The sequence below is a fragment of the Spermophilus citellus genome (genome assembly GCF_964194105.1).
Source record: "Spermophilus citellus genome assembly, chromosome: 2".
Taxonomy (NCBI): Eukaryota; Metazoa; Chordata; class Mammalia; order Rodentia; family Sciuridae; genus Spermophilus; species Spermophilus citellus.
Window position 1 is genome coordinate 171663183 of NC_138183.1, and position 15203 is coordinate 171678385.

Consider the following 15203-nt stretch of genomic DNA (forward strand, 5'->3'; position numbering starts at 1 on the left):
GTATTTCATGGCATATATGTGCCACATTTCTCCATCAGTTGATGGGCACTTAAGTTGTTTCTGCTTCTAGTCTATTGTAGTAAAGATGCAATAAACATGAAGTGAGGTGTCTCTTTGCAATATCAATTTCATTTCCTTTCTACGTACCCAAATTCAACAGGGGGAATGCTGGATGATTTGGTCTCTTTCCGACATTTTGAGCAATCCCGTGGTGTGTCCCTAATAACAGTACTAGTTTATGTACCTACCAAGATCTCTGTGGTTCCCTTTCTACATCCTAACCAGCACTTGTTATCACCTGTCTCTTCAATAATAGCCATTCTAGATGGAGTAAGTTGATATCTCATTGTGGTTTTGCTGTATTTCCCCTAATCATAGTGAAAAAGAACATTTTTTCATATGCCTGTTGGCCATTTACTGTTGTCTTTTGAGAAAAATCTATTTGGGACTAACACCCATTTTTTTCAATTGACTTATTCTTTTGAATATTGAATGCTCGAGTTTTCTATGCATTCTGGGTGTTAACCCACAGTCACAAGTATAGTTTCTAAGTTTTTGACCCATTTCATAGGTTGTGTTTCACTTTGTTGTGTAGGATCTTTTTGGTTTGACAAAATTCCATTTGTATATTTTGCTTTTCTACCTATGCTTTCAGGCACTGGATAGTACCAAAACCCAAATGCTACAGAGTGTCACATACTGAGATGGACTCAATGCCACCACAACCAGCTACAAGTAATGTAGGCCTGAATAGAATTCTGATGTACTTGGGCCACATGTTTCCACTTGGCACTGGGGCTGTTTCAGAGGCCTGTATGCAGGTACTTGCATGGAGATGAGGACTGAGAGGATTTGAGCATAAGTTTCACAAGCCCAGCACTGAATTTTAAAGCAAAGTCCTGTGGTTTACTACCTGTCCTACCACCTACAACAAAGAAGTCTTGCTATATACTATGCTGATTGCTATTGGGGTAGTATTATTAAAGATAGTGTCTTAGTCACCAGAGTTGATGGTCAGCTGAATTATACCCAAGTCTCTTGACCACATGACTTGCATATTCTCAGAGGCACATGCAGACCTAAACTGTACCTGTTAGTGATACAGGTTCTGTTAGTGATACAGGTTGAAATATGAATCTAACCTACCCAGGTACAAATCACTGCCTGATGCCAAGACATGACCAGAGTACCATCTGTGAGCAGTGGCCGGGTGACAGCTGAATAGTCTATGGTTGGGGGATCAGTGGTAGAGGTATTCCCTTTGCCACCAAGGCTGATGCTAAGATAGATTGCACCAAGTTTCATAGCCACAGGGATCTTAATGGTCTGGGGGATGGGAGGATGCTCTGGTCCCACTTATGGACTAGTAATGATGCAAACCAAGACTCAAATGTTTCCAGCCAGCATTCACATCTCTGCAGGATACAGAGGCAGGTCCGGAGTTTGTCTGTGGATTCTGACCTGGCTATATTATCCTTTGATTTGTGCCTGGTGCTTGGTCTTATTATACTGGACCTGGCACAGAGCCTCAAGAAAAACTCCTGTGTTCGCTTTTATGTCCTGCTACCCAATGGGTGGAGTGTGGTTACTTCCTCTGCCTCCTAAGATTTGAGGAGGGAAGGTGGAGGCAGTGAGTTGCCTGGCTAATGAGATTCCAGTGACTCAGTCTGCAGATACAGGCCTATGGTAGGCGTTGTGGTGGCACTGCCTGGCAGTGGCTGTCACCATGGTAAGTCTGGTACTGTGTTTCAAATTGAGGCCTTAATCTTAATTCCTTCTTTCTCCTCCAAGAGGGAGACATTTCTCTCCAACCTACTTAGAGTGGAGAAGATGTGACACAGCAAGTTTTTCCTCTTGGCCTGTTCATTGTAACCTTTCTTATAACTTTAAAAAACTGGGCACTATAGTCTTTCTCCTGACTTCCTTACTTCCTTTAAAGGTAGTTTGGTGCCTGGATACCTGTTCAGCTTGTTGTATCTGTTGGAATATGGGCCCTGGAGTATCTTACTCAGCTGCCACATTACTTTGTCTTTCTTGTTTTCCAATAACTTCAAATATTAAAATATTAATATTTCAAACATTAATGTCCAACATATAAAAGACTATAACTTTATCACATGAATATAACCAGTGTTACATTCACTTATACTATTTTAGTGCATATACATATCTAATAAATTGTATTTTTACACATAATTTGTTTTTTATTATTTTTATTCTACTTAGTTTTACCAATTTATTTTTATAACAGTTTATGACATAGGAAACTTGTGGAAGTAGTGCAGACCATTCCTATATACCCTATGCCAAGTTTATTTTCTTCCTATTAACGTTTTACATTAGCATAGTATAATTGCCAAACTTAATGAGCCAACGAACTAATATTCATGCATTATAATTAGCTGGAGTCCAGACTTTTCAGTTTTCATTAGTTTTTCTTGTTTTGGTGCAAATTTAACCCAGGAGTGTTTAACCACTGAGCAACATTCCCTTGTTGTTGTTGTTGTTGTTGTTGTGTTGTTATTAGTTTGATACAGGTTCTTGCTAAGTTGCCTAGGGCCTCACTAAGTTGCTGAAGCTAGCTTTGAACTTGCAATCCTCATGCCTTAACCTTCTGAGCTGTTGGGATTACAGATGTTCCCTATAATGCCCAGATGATTTCCTTAGTGTTTTTTTTTTTTCCCCTAGTTTCCTTTTCCTGTTCCAAGATTCCATCCAGGATACCATAACACATTTTCTTGTCATGTGGTATTTCACTCCTCTTGGATGTGGTAGTTTTAGACTCTCCATGTTTGTACTGGTCAGGTAATTTGTAGAATATTCCTGTGTCTGGAGTTGTCTGTTTTCCTTATGATTGAAATAGTGCTATTGATTTGGGGGCGGGAAACCATAGGTACATGTCATTTTCATCACATCATTTTAAGGGTATATATTATCACTTGACTTGACTTATGGCTGTTTCTGTTAATGTTAATCACCTGTCACAGATACTGCTTGTTAAGAGTGTCTACTGCAAGCCTACTTTCCTCTTTTCCATTCTCTATTCTTTGTAATGAAGTCATTTTGCACAGTTTACCCTTAAACCATAAGAAATTCCTCTCCTCTTGCTTGAGCATGGAGTGCTAATCATTTGGAATTCTTGGGAATTTGCCTCCTGTCTGCCATTATTTGCCTACTTATTACAGTATATACTCATGGCTATTTATTGGACACTATCTCATTATGTTCTGCAAATTATTTCAGCTTTGATTCTTGAATACACTTTAAGGTCTTTAAGTTGATCTTGTATATATTTTTTTATACACGGCAGTAGAATTCATCTACTTATATTGATACAAGCATGGAATATATCTTATTCTAATTAGGATCCCATTTTTGTGGATGTTTATGATGGTGTGGTTCACTATGATGTATTCATATATGAACATAGGAAAATTATTTTGGATTTATTCCATTGTCTTTCCTTTTCCTATCTCCCCTCCCTTTCCTTCATTCCCCTTTGTCTAATCTTTTGAATAGACAGATATTTGAGGTTCCCCAAATAGCCAAATTGTTTTTTTTTTTAATTTTACATTATTTTATTTATTCTTCCCCTCTCCCCTCTTATTGTGGGTTAGCTTTCTATATCTCTTTGACATATCTCCAACAAGATGTTTGTTATTTTGTTAAGCATTTCATTACTTTCATACTTCAGACTTACCATGTGTATTTTCTGCCCCGTTCCTGGAATTGACTATTGTTTAGGAATCGGGTATCTCAAGGAATCCTGGCTGCTTTTATTGCAGAATAGTATTAGAAACCAAGATCTAAGTTCTATGTGTGCTCATTTCTACTGAATTGCCATTGCTTTGAGAGTTTCTCAGCTGATAGGATATACACACATATTTCTTATTCTAACCAAAATGTATACACATTCATATAAATATTTTTATATGTAACCATCTGTCTATATCATGTTTGTGTCTAAATATAATCCATTACCATATGGATTATTCTGGAATTTTTCACTTATTTGCAAAGTCCCACTTCAACACAGAGAAACTTGGCTCCCACCATCTGCCATTTACTTAATTCTGATTCTAGTATGCAAGTACAGCAGTATGTGGATTATTAATCTTTAATCCCATATGTGGAAGGAACTTTATGAGGTAGATCACAGTTTTTATATTGATAAATGCTATATTTATTCTTACAGAACCCTGTCATTTTATGTGTTCCCTATCTTAATATCTTCTTTTCCCATTCACATTAGAAAATTAGATTTGTGTTTATAATAGTTAGATCCTTTCTCTTACAATTTTCATTTAATTGTGAGATTCTCCAAATAGCTAAATTGTTTTTATTTTTAATTTTACATTAATTTTAACCCTTTGTGCTGTTAATTCCTACAAGTTTTGCTGCTTGGTAATGTATTCATTATCATAGTACAATAAAGAATATTTTCATTTACCTAAACATTTTTCTGATGCATCACCAATTCAAGTCTCCCCTGTGGGTAGGATCCTTGTAAATAGCCAACCTTCTTATAATTATATTAGCTTTCCTTTTCCAGAATGGAAAATGTAGTATGCAGTATTTTATAAACTATCTTCTTTCATGTAGCAATATGTATTAAATTTCATCCATGTCTTCTGAGTTTGGTAACTCACATCTTTTTTTTTCCTTTTTCATATTTTTATTGGTGGACTATAATTGTCCCTTATTGCCAAGCGCACCCCATACATGCACACAGTATAACCATATAATTTGGCCAATATCATTCTCCAGGATTGTCTCTCTCCCTTCTTGCCTCCCTCCTTCTCTCTCTACTCCTCTCTCTCCCTACCTGCCTCCTTCCTTCCTTCTCTCCTCCCTCTCTCCCTACCCACCCTGCTTCCATGGTCCCTTTGCTCTACTGATCTCTCCTCATTTTTTGTGAAATCCTGTCCACAGTTTTCTTTTTCCCCCTCTATCTTTCATATATCAGAGAAAATGATGATACTTGACATTTTTGGTGTAATTTCACTTGACATAGTATTATCAAGTTCTATCCATTTTCCTGAAAATTATATCATTTAAATCTCCTTTATGACTGAATAAAACTCCATTGTGTAAATATATCCCATTTTTAAAAAATCCATTTGTCCATTGATGGACACCTAGGCCGGTTCCATAATTTGGTTGGCTATTATGAATTGTGCTGCTGTAAACTTCAGTATGTATACATCACTATAGTATGATGACTTGAATTTGTTAGAATAAATGCCAAGGAGTGTCATAGCTAAGTCATACAGTAGTTACATTCCTAGTCTTTTGAGGAACCTTCATACTGATTTCCAAAGTGGTTGTACTACTTTATAATCCTACCAACAGTATAAAAGTATTTCTTTTTTTCACATCCTCTCAGACATTTATTATTCTTTGTATACTTGATAGCTTCTGTTCTAACTGGAGTGAGATAAAATTTTGGTGTAGTTTTAATTTGCTTTTCCCTAATTTCTAAAGCTGTTCAACATTTTTTTCATATTTGCTGGCCATGTTTTTTGTTATGAATTTTACTCTTTATATCTCTTTTATATTCAGTAAAACAATCATACTTCATGTTAGAAAACAATGGTGAATGGTTAATAGACATAACATTTTTTTAATTTCGCCATTTTTATATGTTCTTTTGAGAAGTGTCTATTTAGTTAATTTACCCATTTATGAATTGAACTTCTTGATTGGTATTTTTTCGTGTTTCGTTTTTTGAAATCTTTATATATTTTTTATGTTAATCTTCTGTCTGAAAAATCATTTGGATAACTATATATTTTTCATTTGAAAATAACAGGAGAATGTATTTCAATATATCATAAATGGAGTATAATTTCTCATTCTTCTGGTTGAACACAATTTAGAGTTATACCCGTTGTGTAATCATATGTGCACATAGGGAAATAATGTCTGATTCATTCTACTATCATTCTTAACCCCACACCTTCTCCCTTCTTTTCAATTCCCTGTCTTATCCTGAGTACCTTTAGCCATCCCTAACCCCTCACCTACTTATTATAAATTGGGATCCTCATATCAGAGAAAACACTAGGTCTTTGGTTCTTTGGGATTGGCTTATTTCACATAGCATGATATTCTCTAGTTCTATATATTTGTAGGCAAATGCAATAATTTTATTCTTCTTTAAGACTGAGTAATATTCCATTATGTGTATATAGCACATTTTCTTTATTCATCTGTTGAAGGGCACCTAGTTTTGTTCCAGAGTTTAGCTATTGTGAGTTATGCTGCTGTAAACATTGATGTGGCCATGTCACTAGTGTATGCAGATTTTAAGTCCTTTGGGTATTAATTAAGGAGTGAGATAATTGGATCAAATAGTGGTGCCATTTTAAGTCCTGAGAAATTATCATACTAATTTCATTTGGATAAATATTGAGGAGAAAAAAAATATTGGGTGGTATGTTAAGAATTTGTTTAGCCTATAAATATTGGCACACTACATTTCAAGGTGGATTGTAGCATTTGTTGTTTTTTACCAGGATTGAGAAATAATCTCTATTGTCCCACTACCTTTCCAGTAATTGATACTGCCATGCATTTAAAATTTATCCATTTTAAAAAGTGTTATATCTAGATGTTATTGTGATCTGCAATTTATTTGATCAAATAATATCAAGCAACATTTTTTTTTTTGTTTAAGGCTATTTACATATATCCTCTTTGGTGAGATATCTGTTCACATTTTCTGCCCAGTTTTCAATCTGGTTGTTTGTTCTCTGCAAAGTTTTAAGAATTGTCTGTTTATTTGGATAACAGCAATTTAGAAGATATGTCTTTGCAATTTTGTTTTACCTCACATTGTGACTTACATTCTTGTTTCCTTGGCATTGTCTAAGAAGAGCTTTTTTTTTGTTGATACCAGGGATTGAGCCCAGGGGTACTTAACAACTGAGCCACATCCCCAGCTGCTTTTTAAAAACATTTTACTTAGCAACAGTTCTCAGTGAAGAGAACTTTGAGTACTGGTATAGCTTATTCCTTAAAAATTTGGTAGGAAAACATACTGCCTCAGTTCTTTATATTCTGGAAAATTGTTATTTATTAATAAAATACTTTAATAGATACAGGCCTTATAGAATTATGTTATGTGTAGAAAATTTTTGTAGTGTATTCAAAGAAACTGTCTATTCAATTTGAGTCTTCAAACTGTGGTTTATCCATTATTTCATTTTTGTTATGCTTTTTCTGTTGTTTGTACTTTTAATTACTTTCTCTAGATTCTCAAGTGGAACATTTAGGTATTAACTTTAGGTCTTCCTTACTTTCTAACATATGCACTTAATGCTGTTAATTTCCCTGTAAGCATTACTTTTGTTCTCATATCAAAAATTTTGACAAGTAAAAAGAGGGTAAAATGAGGACTCAAGGTGACATAACCTATTGTCAGGACCTATGCATGTAAGAACTTCTATAGTGAGTTCAGAAAGTAAAAGAGAAATGATCACCAGATTATCCCTTAATTATACCTTAAATTGACACACAGGATTAAAAAAAAAGTTAGAAGTGGTACATGTCTTGATAATGAGAGAGTTATATTTTTACTTTTTATAAAATCACTTTTTTTGTTTGTGGTGCTGGGGTTCAAACCTGGGTCTTGTATGTGCTGATGAGCAGATGCTCTACCATTGAGCTATACCTCCAAAGACAACTATACTTGACTTTTCTTTTTTTTAAATAAGAAAATAAAAATGAATTAAAAATTTTATAAGAGCACAAATGAATAATGAAGTAAAATAAAATTTCATTATTTTTGGAGTTACGTAAAATATCATTCAAAATTATACTATTAAGTTGTAGCTAAACAATATGCTAAATAGAAAAATAATTTCTAAAATATTTAAAATGAGATTTAATCACTATAACAAAGAGAAATTAAGATAAAATGTTATAATAATGATACTCAAGCTATAAGGAAGCAGGAATTAGGGATAAAAATAAGACATCAGATAAAAAACTAAAATAAAAATTCTTTTTAAATGCAACCATATCAATAATATATTAAATATCAATGAACTAAATACACTAATTAAAAGGAAAAACATTTAATCTGAAAAGGAATTGACATGTCCCATAGGCTACATGCAGCTAAACTTTTATCATGTCTAAAATAGAACAGACAAATGCATACCTCCTGTGTTTTCTTTTATGTGGTAGTCTAGTATAAGCGAAATTAATCATATATATATGACAGAAATAGAAGTTGGAGAATATATTAAAAGGTGAAGGTTTTGGTTGAATTATTTTAATTGGGATGGAAGATTTATGGCTTTAAACATTTGTCTAAAATTACCAATATCTATTAAATTTGATGCATATTACTATATGTAAATCATACTTTAATACATTTAAACATTTAGGAAAGGCATATGAGAATTAAAGAGTATGATTTATGACCCTGAGTCTGAGAGTTAAAGCTAGGAAAAGGAATCATATGTATTTAGGAGAGGGAGACTAATGATATTGGAGGTTATGTATGTATTAATTAGCTTTATTAACTGATCAAAACTTCACTGTATCCCATTAATATATACATTACTATTCACCAATTATGAAAAAAAAGTATTTGGAAGAAATTTAGAAAGCATAAAGTGACAATGGAAACCTAAATCTTTTCCTAATTTGTCATTAAGAAATTATCAATTTGAAGTTTTCTTCAGTTCCAGAAAATTACATTCATGTAGTTTTAAAGCTTGCTTCTGCACCCTTCTCTGCCATGATATGTGACTAAATCATTCAGGGTCACTCCAGGTGAATTTGTGTTGTCACAAAATAATTACTCGGACAGAAGTTACCTTTTTCTTAATGTCCAATGATGGCTCTTGGCCTTAGGGGTCTGTTGGAGAAAGAGAGAGCCACCTGAATTCTTTATTATTATATGGGGGTGGGGAGGACATACACAAAGGGAGGTTCCATGGAATGTTCTTTTCAAATAAGGCAAAGGGTCAGGTTTCAGTGGGGAGACTCTAGCTTCATGATGACTTGTGGTCAGTAGATTGACATCTTGGCAAGTCACACCCATCTTGGGTGCTGTGTGGGATCAAAAGGCAGAGCGAGTGAAAAGGACACATCTGTACACAGCCCAGACAGAGCAGCAAAGTCAGTCCAGTCTACTCATGCGCTCAAAATGCTCACAGCTCATGCACACAGCCCATGGCTGGCCTGCAACAATTCTCTTTATGACATTTTCATAAAAGGAACATTTTGGTTTTGTTTTCTTATTCAACAGAATTATTTATTTCTATGACTTTTTCATATCTATTTCAAACTATTTAAATTCCATTAGGACATAGACATTTGTGTTTTGGGTTTTTTTTGGTTTTTTTTTTTTTTTTGATTGGTTGTTTTTTCTTTTGTTTTCCATCAGTAATGTCTAAATCAGTGGTTGACATAATGCAGGTATTCAATGAGTATGTGTTCAATGAAAAGATGTATAATGCCTCCTTGCTGTGTTCTTATGCATTTTCCAGTTATAGTTTCTTAATGTGTCAAACATTAAACCCACATTTGAGAGCATAGACTCTGGAACTAGAGTATTTTGATCAGAATCTTGGTACATCCTCTGCATTTAAAATTATCTAGTGTTTTTTTTTTCTTTTTTTTATTAGTTGTTCAAAACATTACATAGCTCATGACATATCATCTTTCATACATTTGATTCAAGTGGGTTATGAACTCCCATTTTTACCCCAAATACAAGTTGCAGAATCACATCGGTTACACTATCTAGTGTTTTAGGGAACATACTTTTAAATTATGTTTCCTTTAATTCCTTATTTTTTGTGGTTATGATTAAATAAGTTAATTAATGATTAGGATGCTAAAAATATTGCTTGCTACCTAGTATGAACCTTGTAAGTGCCAACTACTTTGCTAATTTCTTAGTCATCCATCTCTATCCCATGTACTGCCTTTATAATTTTAGGGACTACATTTTATATTTCCAATTTTATTAGTATTTTTCTACTATTAACTACTTGTTTAAAAGATTAAAAATATTAATATATTACAAATCCAGAAATGTGCCTTATATTGCAAACATTGATGAATTTGCCAAAATGAAAATTCCTAACATCCATACATAATAAGAAGTACAATATTACTAGGACTTCAGAAGTTCACTTTCCTTTAGGAATTGTATAATAATCTTATGTTATAGCATTCCAAAGGGAAAATATGAAAATGTGAAAATTAATGGTGTCATTAGATAGTTTTCAATTTTTTTAAGAGAGAGTGAGAGAGGGGAGAGAGAGAGAGAGAGAGAGAGAATTTTTAATATTTATTTTTTAGTTCTCGGCGGACACAACATCTTTGTTGGTATGTGGTGCTGAGGATCGAACCCAGGCCGGACGCATTCCAGGCGAGCGCGCTACCGCTTGAGCCACATCCCCAGCCCTCAATTTTTTTTAATGAAGAAATTTTATTACATAAGCTTTTGCTTCTGAATGGTTGCAAAAGTCCATGATTACACCATGCCGCAGCTATAGGACAGCTTCTTTCTGAGCTACAGTGTGAGGTAGGCTGGTAAATTAGTCTAAAACCAATTTGGGCTTTGCCTCCCTAGGCTTCTGCTCAATTGCATGTGCACTGTGCTGCCTCAGTCCTTCACTGTGTGAGGGTGGGAGCTGACCCATCCTCTTAAGCAGTTGTAAGTACACTCTAGGATGTTTGCAACATCTTCAACCCTGAATAGGTGATATTGTAAAACTTCAATCTGTTCTTTGTTTTCTATATCTGATCCATATGGATATTCTTTTTAGTACAAGGGCATATTTTTAGATCTTTAGTTGAAGGAGAAAAGTTTCAATATTATATCTACTGTCATTCTTGACTTTTTTTTTCCATTTTCCTATTTCATGCAACCATCTTTTGGTTCCAACAAAACATATTTTAAAAAGGAAGCAAATGTTCAATGTCTATGTTTATTATTTAATAGTTTAATGAGAGACTTATACATGTGTTTCAAGATGAATAATTTTTTTTATTCTTTTTTAGTTAACATATAATAAACATGCTTTCTTTGGTTAAGAATTAGAACTTTGAACAAGAGGAAAAATCATTATAGCAGCATTTTGAATGATGTCTCTCCTCAAATATTTAACCATTCATATGGATACAACAAATGAATCCACCAATATTTCTTTATCATTCAAAGTTTATCATGTCATTTCTCTGTTAGACAGGAGTCAATAGTTCTCTTCTACATCCCAATATTTTGTGAATAATCCCATATTATATGATCTAATTTTCAATTAAAGAAAAAATTGCCTAAGAGTTTTATAATTTCTTTGAAAATGTGGACATGATTCAAAGAACCAATATATTTTAGTTTGCACTCCTAAGAGCAAGTACCATTGATTAAAGCAATGATTAACTTATTAATCCTCATTTAATAAGATACGTATATTGCATTTTTATCTTAATGAATCTTAATTACAAATAATGATATATTTGTATAAGACCACAATCATTTCCTTCAGCATTATTAGACATACTGTCATTAATGTTAATTTCTATGCTATTATAGAAATACATAGATAAATTATGTAGGTATTTTTGTATCAATCCATATAATAGTATATACACAGTTATTTGTCATTTAACAATGAGGTTATGTTCTGGGAAATGTGCAAATACATGATTTCATTGCTGTGCAAATATCCTAGAGTGCACTTAGGCTTACCTAGACAGTGTAGCTAACTAAAAACCAAAGCTGGCTCCACAGTTTAGCTATTGTGAATTGTGCTGCTGTAAACATTGATGTGGCTGTGTCCCTGTAGTATGCGGTTTCTAAGTCCTTTGGCTATAGTCCAAGGAGACTGATAGCTGGGTCAAATGGTGGTTCCATTCCCAGATTTCCAAGGAATCTCCATACTGCTTTTCATATTGGCTGCACCAATTTTCAGTCCCACCAGCAATGTATGAGTGTACTATTTTCCCCACATCCTCGCCAACACTTATTGTTGTTTGTCTTCATAATCGCTGCCATTCTGACTGGAGTGAGATGATATCTTAGAGAAATGTAAATCAAAACTACTCTAATTGCTAGATATTCTGAGCATGTTTTCATATGTTTGTGATTGATTGTATATTCTATTCTGAGAAGTGTCTGTTCAGGTCCTTGGCCCATTTGTTGATTGGGTTATTTGTTTTTTTTGCAGCTTAGCTTTTTGAGTTCTTTATAAACCCTAAAGATTATTGTTCTGTCTCATGTTTGAGGGGTAAAAACACTGCATATATACACAGTGGAATTTTACTCAGCAATAAAAGAGAATAAAATCTTGGCATTTTCAGGTAAATGGATGGCATTGGCAAAAATAATGCTAAGTGAACTTAGCCAATCCCTAAAAAACAAATGCTGAATGTTTTCTCTGATATAAGGAGGCTGACTCATAGTGGGGTAGGGAGGGGGAGCATGGGAGGAATAGATGAATTCTAGATAGGAAAAGAGGGGTGGGAGGGAAAAGGAGGGGGCAGGGGATTAGCAAGGATGTTGGAATGTTATGGACATAATTGTCCAAAGTACATGTATGAAGACATAAATTGGGTGTCAACATACTTTATATACAAACAGATATGAAAAATTGTGGTGTATATATGTGTAATGAGAATTGTGATGCATTCTGTCATTTTTTTAAATCAATAAAAAAAAAGAACATGGCTGTATGGATACTTCATTGGTCCTGGGCTACAAACCTGTGTGTTACTGAACTGAATATTGAAGGCTTTGACAATGGTCAGTATTGATATATCTGAATGTATCTAGATACAGAAAATGTACAGCAAAACATGGTACAATGATAAAAACAAGAACAGTGGACCAATCTAGGTCATTTACTGAATGGAGCTTGCGGGACCAGAAGTTGCTCTGGGTGTAGGTGAGTGGTGAGTCAATGTGAAGGCCAGACATTACTGTACACAACTGCAGACTTTATAGTGCTTTTAGGCTACTCTAAATTTATATAAAGTTTTCTTTCTCTAAGACTAACCTTGTCTTTTTCCTTTGTAACAGTTTTTTATTTGTATAATTGTATACATTCCTTTTTACTTCTTAAATGTTTTTTAAACTTTTTACTCATTTTAACTCTTAGCTTAAAAAACATGTTTTACAACTGTACAAAAAGTATTTTCTTCTCTAATGCCATTATTCTACAAGCTTTTATATTTTCAAGTTTTTTCTTTTCACTTTTTAAACCATCTTCTTAAAGACTAAGGCACAAACACATTAGTATGGTATTGCACAGAGTCAGAATCATAAATATCCCTATCTTCCCTCTCTGCACTTTGTCTCTCTATGAGATCTCATAGGCATGAAACTGTCATCTACTATGAGGACAAAGCTTTCTTCTGGACTATTTCCTGCAGAACCTAGCTGAGGCTGTCCTAAGGTTAATCACTCAAAGAACTGTGGTTTAGTAAACACATACAACAGTAATATGGTATTTATTATCAAGTGTTAGAAATGGATCTAATACTTGATATTAGAATCAGAAACTGTATCTAATACAAAAGTACAGCACATGCAAGTATTACTTGTGGTACCATTGATATGTTTACACCTCAATCATTAGAAACATTTTTATAATGCCTTGCAACTTTGATGTCACCAGGCAGTAGGATTTTTTCAGCTCCGTTATTACTTATGGGACCACATCATGTATGCAATCTGTCATTGACTGAAACTATAAGAACCTCCTCCATCCTTGATCCTGTCCTGAGATGGTTAATTTGCTTAGTTTTCTAACTTTTTCCTCAAGGTACACTAAGGATATCATTTCCTGCCAAGACTTCCTGACATCTCTCTTAAGTTAAAACATTCTTCTTAGGTCCTCTAATATATTTCTATGATAAATATATCTGAGGAACAGCAGCTCTGCATTTCTTCCAGAGTGTTGCTTCCAAACATTAAGCAGTGCTCAAGCACTGTGACTGACATTCAAACCTAAGCCTGCTGGCCATTGCTGATACAATAGCTATTCAATGATTCAGTGTTTGCTGAGTCCATGACTAGATGGAAGAGTGACTACAGTGATAACTAAAATAAATGCTTTGATTCAATTTGAGCCATATTAATCAATTTACAGTTGGGGTTTCCATTAATTCTCATAGCAATCACAAGAGGTAGATTTTACAATTTAAGCTGTTTGGGGGGTACAATAAATATTACATGGTACAAAGAGTACAAAGAACTACCAAATGTCAGTTTTTATTTTATCCTTGTATTCATCCTTTATGGGTGTTTGTTAGTTGGGGGTTTGTTTGTTGGTTGCTTATATATCTACTACACTACTTTTATACCTGCCTGTTCTCCCTGTAATGGCTAATCTACAATTTCAAGTATATTTATTCAAAGAATACACAGTGTGTGTGAAACTTGTTTTTGCTTTATCTTTCTACATGTTTTAGTTTCATCCTTTATAAAATTTTAATAATAACTATACAACTTAACGGTGGTATGTAAGAATAAAGCTATATTATGTAAGGAAGTTAGCAAAATTTCTGAAATGATATGGATTTAAATAACTATGTAACCGAGTCACAGAGGGATGAAAGAAACAGTAATGAGTAATTGAGATTTGGTTTCATTTTATTTTCAAGGAAAAAAACAATTGGCATGTGACATGCAAATTTAGATTATCATTAGATTTACTGTTTTCTTTAGGTAAGTATACAAAAAACTATCAAAGGATGGTAATTTATCTATGGAAAACTTCCCTCATTTACTACTCAAACATAAAAGCTCCAACATGATAGCACATGCAATAAGATAAAATTGCAAGGCCTCTTTTGTGAAAAACTTTTTTCCCTACTATTTCAGCTCTACTTAAATATCCCATCAATTGCTTATTTTATTATAATTTGCTAATTTATCATGTTATAATTACCCTCATAGGATAATTTTATACATATAGAGTGCTAAAAATCATGAAATTTAGATATAAACCTATACACACACATACGATATACACCTACTGAATACTTGTTTATTTAATAAATTGCTTCAGATTTCTTATTTTAAAAGTAGAAGACCTTCTGGGCATAGTGGTGTACTCCTATAATCCCAGCAGCTTGGGAGACTGAGATAGGAGGATTGCGAGTTCAAAGGCAGCCTCAGCAAAAAGCAAGGCACTAAGCAACTCAGTGAGACCCTGTCTCTAATTAAAATA